Genomic DNA, 7,953 nt, shown 5'->3' on the forward strand with positions numbered 1-7,953 from the left:
CGCTGTAGAGAAAAGCACTCTCCTCTCATTAAGAAAATGCACAACACATCACATTTTGGCCTGAAGTTGGTGTTGATAAGAAAGGGAAATGTCTAGCACTATGTGAAACAATAAAAAATGTAAAAAAAGGCAAAAGAAAACATGCATAGTATTGGCATATGAATAATTTGCCTGACTTGCTCTTAATTCAACCGATGGTTTACTGGTTCGAAGAGACTGTCTCGTGCAATAGACTCTGAAATAGACAATGCAGGTCCTAGATTCCTTCCTGTGATCCTACAGAACTCAAAAATTTGCAACTGAAAAGGAGCAGAAAGATCTCTTCCAGTCCCAGGGGGTCAAAAGATTTACTACAGCCTGAGCTAGCCCACACTGATGACTAATTATTCTTGCTATTAAAAAATGCGAGTTTTAGCTTAACCATGAGTCATCAAGAGCGAAGTTCTCCAACATTTCCCCTTTCCAGTTTAAGAGTCAGAAAATTCGTAGATGCAAAAGGTACCCACAGTGTTAAAGAATGGAGATGACTGTTTTGTTATGCTATGAAAATTCACACACTTCAAAAAGCCAGTGCATAATTTATTCCAGGAAACTTAGTCACTGTGTTCTAGTGTCTTACCTCACAGCTACAAGGCACCATGTTCCTGTGATAACCACTGGTAGGTGATGTTACAAAACATTAACAGACTCAGGGAATGATAAACCTCACAGGCTATTCAGGTATTTAACCCTGGCTTCCCTCTCACTGAGGAGTTGTGAGGTGATAAATGTGGTGCCCCTGCAGACCCTGCTCACGCCTCTGCAGCAATTTCTCCCAAAATGGATCCTCTTCTGCTCCACATTTCAGTTCTCATCTTTCCCTACTTTTCCATCTCGTGCCCCTTCTCTGCCAGAACAACTGAGCTCGAGAAAGCTCAAAACTGTGTTGACAGAAACTTCCAAAAGTTTTAGTTGTGCTGCTGCCAAGAAAATCCTTACTCCAACCGTCATCGGATTCACAATCCAGTTTCTACATCCCCTGCATCTACAATCCCCAGTTTTACATTTCCTCTTTCCACTCCATGCCCATGAAGGACATTTGTGCTTCAGAACATGGGCATTCTTGAAATGAATTTTAAAATTACTAGCTCAAAATAAATGAATTAAAGGCATTAAAAAAAAAAAAAAGTTCAAAGCTAGAACTACCTCTCTTGGTGATTCTTTTATAGTGTCTTCCGGTAAAAAGACCTAAAGGGGTTTTGTAGCCATGAATTAATTTTGCCTTGTGGGGCATCCAGGGGAGATGATGGAGCTTCTCACCCTGAAGAATGAAGGCAAAGGCACAGAGCATTGAAGAGGTGGGCTACAAACCCATTCTCCTGCAGCAGATATTTTTATTTTTAGTTGGTGAACTAGTGACATTTTGTAATAAACATTGAATAACCAGAGTATCAGATAACAACATGAAGTGCCTCTAAAAACAGAAAAAAACAAATAAACAAAAAAAGCCAATTCTGAGAACTTGTCCTTTGATGACCTTTCTAACCCTTAGCAGGGATTGGGATGGACCTCCAAATCCTGCTTGTTTTGGACAATATGACAGTTAAAGAATTTCGATTCCCAGCTCATAAGTGGATAAGACATACTATGAAAATACTGTATATATCTATAATATCACAGATATTGTTCATTTAAAACAAGAAATGAGAACTTGAAATATTTTGGAGATGTTCTGGGGGAAAAGGCAAAGCCATGTGGAGCAGAGACTATGAGGAGAAGAGGTCAAAGGCAGAAACAGGGCAAGACATGGGAATGCAATGCCAAGTACTAGCTGTCATTCATAGGTAAGGATATGACATTTATGCAATGCAAACAGATTCAAACTCTCCTTCCCCACAGAACTACACAGCAGGGCATATCCAGAAATTAGGATATTTGAATGCTGATAACTGACTTTCCTTAACCCTTTATTTTAGGGGCTTGGAAACATTTAATTCCCTCTTGGTCTCTAAATAGTTTCAGACGCTTGTGAAATTCTTAACTATATTAGTATTTTTCCTTTTCCTTTCCATAAAAACTTTAGCTTTGAAGGAAAGATTTTTTTCTTCCTTCCAGAGAAACATGCCTTGCACAGAAAGAAATGTTTCTTACAGGACAAAGTCTAATCTGTTTTAGATACAAGTTATCTAGCACACCACCACACTGTGGGGTATTTATCACTGAAACTGATAAAACATGAGAAGATCTCCAGAAGTTCAACAGATATGCAAGCCAGCATGACTAACTGGGCAAGGATCTGTGCAAACAAAACTGCAATTCCTCAGCTATTTCATTTGCAACAAGAAGTGAGTTTTGAAATGCTGGCAAAGTCTTCTGGGTTTGTTTAGACCACATTACCATGACAGCAAAGCACTGCCCGGTTCTTCATATATTGTACAGCTTTGCAAGAGACAGTGGTGAGGGGAAGCTCAAAGGAAAAAACATGGCCAGATGTCATATGGGAGATCACAGGAGATACCCTAGCCCGTGGACTACCTTTCTGTCCAACCACAGAGCTTTCGGTGGGCTCTTTCTCTGAAACAATGCTGAATTTTCAACAGCATGGATTGAATTTCCTGAGCAAGGCAAATATATTCCACTTGTTTTTCATGGCCAAGAGCTAATGAACTTGTAAAGGTCAGCAATGCAAACAATAGTCATGTATTCAAAGGGTAGGACTGCTCTCAGCTTAGCCACACTTCTGCTTTTCCATCCAGGTGGGTTCGAAACCAACCCACCTTCAAGGGTGGAATCAGGGCCTCATGGGAGTTGCTGGTGAGAAATTTTCTGCCAAAACATTTTCAGGTCAAAACAGCAATGCAAGGCTGGTATCAGAGGACTGCAGCTAGGGAAAGGTGTGCTGGTTTCAAAAACTGTACAAAAAATAATTTTGAGAAGTTGACATTTCAAAAGGTGACAATTTTGCTCTGCAACTCAAAAATATGATTTTAACACTTTGGTTTACAATTTCTTAAGTAACTAATCCAAGCTTTTTTTTTTTTAATGTTAAATGACATACTTTGATGGAGCTCATGTGATGACTTCTTGTTTTCTCACCAAAGTTTTAAATTTTTAAAAACGTTTTTCCTTGCTCTATATGAAGGGAAAAAAAAAATAAGCCTTTGGGTAAGCTGAGAAGATGTTAAATCTTCAGTTTGATCTAGCCAAAGTAGGATTCCTGTCCATTTCATTCAAAATGAGGCACAAGGTTGCAGCCTGGCTCCTCTGCTCCTTCAAAGGGGCACTGTTTCATTCTCAGATGAGCCAGTCAGGCCACGAGCTGTGGTCCATTTATTTTGTCTCCAGACAACAGTAGCTGCATAGGTGGTTGGTTTTTTAAATAAGAGAAAATGCCCACAACAATCCCAGTAAATTTGCAGACATCAAAAGGAATCCCTAGAACGTCTGTAAGGAGCCTTGTCTAATTCCTGTGGCAAGTTTGCATTCAAGAATGTCGTGTTCTTCTAGTAAGCTGCTTGCTTGGAATTAAAGTATTTTCAGCACTAAACACAAGAGATGTAAATTTAGGGGCTTGCTGCCAAGGCCACCACTCCTATAGAATAGAAAGAGCACGGGCTGTTCTCCACAGCTCCTGTTCTGCTCATTGAGACAGAGGCAGAGGGCAACATCCACAGCAGCCCCATCCTGGTTAGACATCCTTCCCGCGGACTGTGAGACATGCCAGCAGAATAGAAAGAATTTTTCAGCCTCCAAATCAGGACCCTTAGAGGACCCTTCCCATTCACCACGGTAAATAACAGCAAACTGAAATGCAGCCACTGCCTTCCCCAGTTCCCTGGCATTTAGCAGATACTTGCATTGGCTAATTATCACCAGTCTTGTCCTACCTAGAGCTCCCAAATATTGCAACAAACGGCTTTAGGGAAGAACAAGCACACAGGGGTCTGCACATGCCAGAAATACTGTGGGAATAGATAGCATCTGGGTTTGAAGATGTAGCATCCACAGATTGGTTCTGCACAAATGCACTGATGAGGAGAGCCAGCCATCGGGTTCTGACCCCAATTTCTAGATTCAGCAAACAACAGAGGCCAAGAGAGTTTAATTATTATTTTTTTCCAAGCAGTTGGGCACTCAGCTGAGTTCCTGTGGCTGTAACTCGGCTGTGTTACAAGCCATCTCCAGCAAGAAGGCACTGGAGCAGGAGGTAATTGAGGGTTGGTTCCCAGAGGGAATTTTCCCTTAAAAGGATAACTACATTGTCATGTAGAAACCAGCTCACTTCCACAGCCCGCAGAGCTTTTTGCAAACACGGCTGCCAGAGCTTGGGGCGGTGGCGGGTATTAAGTGCAGACAACCAGGAGCAGCAGGGCAGTGCCTACTCCCTACATGCTACACAACTACTCCAGCCTCTCTCAGCCGTGCTCTGCCATGAAGGGCAGCAAGACATGCAGGCAGCCCCAGGAGGTCACCTCAGTGCCATGTAACAAGCGGCCAATTCCCATCATCTGCTTGAGGCAAAAAGAAACTCAAGTGAGGGATTGCAATTAAAAAAACCACCCTCATAAGAAGTGTTTGCACTCAAAATGAGCAATGTTTTCAGAGGGGGTAGGCAGTGTTCCAGCTGAAAGCATGCCAAGGAATATTTCCAATTAAATATTTTTCCACCAGAAAATAGCCAAAATCCCAGCTTTTCATTTGAGAGTTTGTGGAACAATTCTAATCAAAACTCTTAAGATGGGATCCAGGAGAATGATGAAAGATCAGAAACCTATGGTGGCCTCCCAACCCAGCAGCAGGTCGCTGAGAAGGGAGAGCCAGGTTTAAGGCCAAGTCCCCCTCTGGAACACTCAGCCTGTGTGTGAAGCCTCAGGTTCCCATAACCAAGAGGAAACTGCCTTAGCTCTAACACAGCCCTGTGTTACCAGGGATATGTATTACCAGCCCTGTGTCCATACCCAGGACACCTCCTTGTCCTCTGGACAGCCCACCCACCTGGAGCTTTGCACTGTGCTCTCCTTTGCAGTTTTTACATGGAATGAAGCTGAAATGGGAAAGGCTGGGTTTGGCCCAGCTGTTGTGGCAGGCACCAATTCCCACCTCACAGCTAAAGCTTCTCTTGGGTGAGGTTTTCTGCTCTGACTCATGCTCCTGCAGTCTCTAGCACAGAATAAGCCACCTATCACACTGCAAGAGAAGGAACTGGGGCCTGGTGTTTCCCTGCACCCTGATGAGAGGACAAAATATGTGCAAGTGAGTAACAGCCAGGTCTGAAATGAGCAGAGACTCCTGAGCTGGCAGTGCAACAGAGGCTTACACAGAGTAAAACACCATCCCTTTCTTTGAGGACTGGCAGCCCACAGAACCCCAAGCTGCTCAAGTCCTTCCATTGCAGTGGGGAGTCCAGCCCAGAGTGCGGGTGAGACGGATTTCTGGTGACCAACACATCACTGGTGCTGGAAGCAGGATCTCCTAGCACTGAGCACCTTTAAGATACAGACCACCAGCAACCTCCTCCAGACCACAGAGGTCAGCTCAGGAGCTGCAGCAATTCTGCAGCTGCTCCCAGTTTTGCCTGGTGATTGATCCATTTAGTCCCATCCTGTTGCTACCTTTTTGAAGTGTCCACTTGAAATAGTCTCATTTCAGGAACTCCACAAGAGCCATGGAGATTCAGCACACTTCCTCTTCACTTTAGGGGTAGAAAATTTTTTTTTCTAATCAGTCTTCCTTGGTAGAAAGAAGTATTAAAAGCTTCAGCAAAATAAGTGTGTTAGTGTCAATAAACAGAAATTCATCCAGAGAACAACAGCAGAAAGCTGGAGAATTACAGGTGGCTACAGGCACAGACTGGTTGCCATTTGGCTTTTCCTTTCTATGAGTAACAGCAAGAAAATGAGTCAGATTCTATGGCTGAGTCACAGTGACTGAATATAAACTTGCTTTTCAGACCAAGAGAACTTGGGCAGGTGGAGGAAGAGCTCTGTATAATGTGCTCTGGATAAACACAGCATGGTCCCTCCATGTGCAAGTCCTGCTCCAGGGCTTAGGATCTGCAAGCCTGTCCCAAAGGAAGACCCTGTGGTGGAAATATATGATAAACATATGACAACATCTGCCTTCTGTTTCCTGTACAGATTATCTCTCTCTACAGATAACCCTGTTCTTCTCAAAGAGAAAGCTGGGGTTGTGCTTTAAAAACGCCGCTGAGACCAGTGACAGTTTGAATCAATTCATCCTGTACCTTTTCTCAGACCATGTGTATCACCGCATCTCAGCACCATCTGCTCGACACCTGAGTGATGTGATTACACATCTGCCTGGGGTTGTTTGTTCCCTCATCCCTCCTGAGCACTGAAGCCAGAGGCAGGATAGGCAAAGTGTGCTTTCTGCATTCACGTGCGCTCTCTCCACACACAGAGTGGAGCTGGCGCCCAGCTGAGCTCCCCCACCTCCTCCTCTCCACTGATGTCATTATTTTCCATGTTGCTTGTTGAGCCTAGCAGTGAAGAAGCCCTGGGAATGCAGAAGCCCATGTCAGAGCTGTTCCTACACTGATCACCAGCAATTCTAGCAGAGGACTTTAAAGGGAAGCCTGGTGGGCTGCAGTAAAGTAAAAATCATCAGGCTACAATTTGACATCAGCAGAGCTCCTTGTAGAACACGACTCCAGCTGCTGTCCCAGCCCCCATCCCCCTGACTCCAATTCCAAGACCATAAAATTACTCATTAGGCTTGGAACGAAACGCTCTCGGTGCACTTGCATGTGGCTGAAGGCAGAGACAGATGTTCTGGGCTCTGGAAGAAAATTGCTGAGAGACAGGAACGAAACACTTGCAAAGCTGCACTGTGCTTGCCTGCTCCTTTTGGACTCCATGGTTTTCCATGGGGTCAGATTAGAAGGGAGCGATGGCATCACTGAGCAACCCTTTGCTTCCACTTAGCTTTTATTAAATCCTCAAACACAATTTTCTGTTTCACTTCAAGTTTTGCACTGAGTCCTTCAGCGTGGCATAAGAGCAGCTCAAGGCTGTGCCTCTGGAAGTAGGTTTCAGCACTTTGGGTTTATGGTTAAAAGATCCTACATTTCAGATGCACTTTTGTCTTGAAAAGAACAGGGAGAGATTGCCTTTGGGAGCCAGACAATCCTCAAAGGCCCAGGAAGTAGAGAATCCTCCCTCTTTTTACACATGCAGTAAAGTGAGAATAAAAACATTGCCCGCAGGCATATCAACGAGGGGATTAGGATTCAGTGTCCCGATTATTGCTTGGTTTATACCCGGCAGCCGTTCCCACCTCCCATAACCAAACACTTGCTCAGTTAACCATCACATTCAAACGAGGGAGGGCAGTGACTCCAGCTCCGTCACACAATTTCTCTTCTTAAATTCAAGAAAGAATATTCTGCCTTTAGATCCTTTCCTGCTACATTTGATTTTGGTCACACAGTAGATGTTTTAAGAGCATACTACTGTTACATTCCTGGCATTGAAAGACCAGGTTCCATGATTCCAGAAAGGCAAACACAAAGTTCAAAGCACAGACAGAATGACCACTGCGACCTGATCACCACCATGAGACACAGACTGTCAAACCAGTAATCTCCCAGCTACTGCTCAAACCTGGTACTCTGGCACTAAGAAAGTCAGAACACAACACAGGCTCATATAGACCTCCCTCCCCCAAGCATCACAGAAACAACACATTTTTTCTCCTACAGCTATTTCTAGGGTATCATTCAGGTACAAAAGATACTGGGGAGGTATTTTCTGCCTGTCACATATTCCTGCAGGATAGATGTGAGCCAAATTCTTCACAGCTGGTAGGAGAGTATATTGAGTTGGAAGATGTAGTGGACTCATGTCAGTAAGATCCATGTGGAGGTCAGGGATCAACAGAAGTGGCCTGAAGGTCAGGAACAACCCCTGCCACAGTGCTAATTACATGTAAGCTTCACTTTCAAAGCTACATACA

Source organism: Chamaea fasciata, unplaced genomic scaffold (genome assembly GCF_029207755.1).
Source record: "Chamaea fasciata isolate MVZ Bird 193981 ecotype frontalis unplaced genomic scaffold, bChaFas1.0.hap1 SCAF_14, whole genome shotgun sequence".
Classification (NCBI taxonomy): domain Eukaryota; kingdom Metazoa; phylum Chordata; class Aves; order Passeriformes; family Sylviidae; genus Chamaea; species Chamaea fasciata.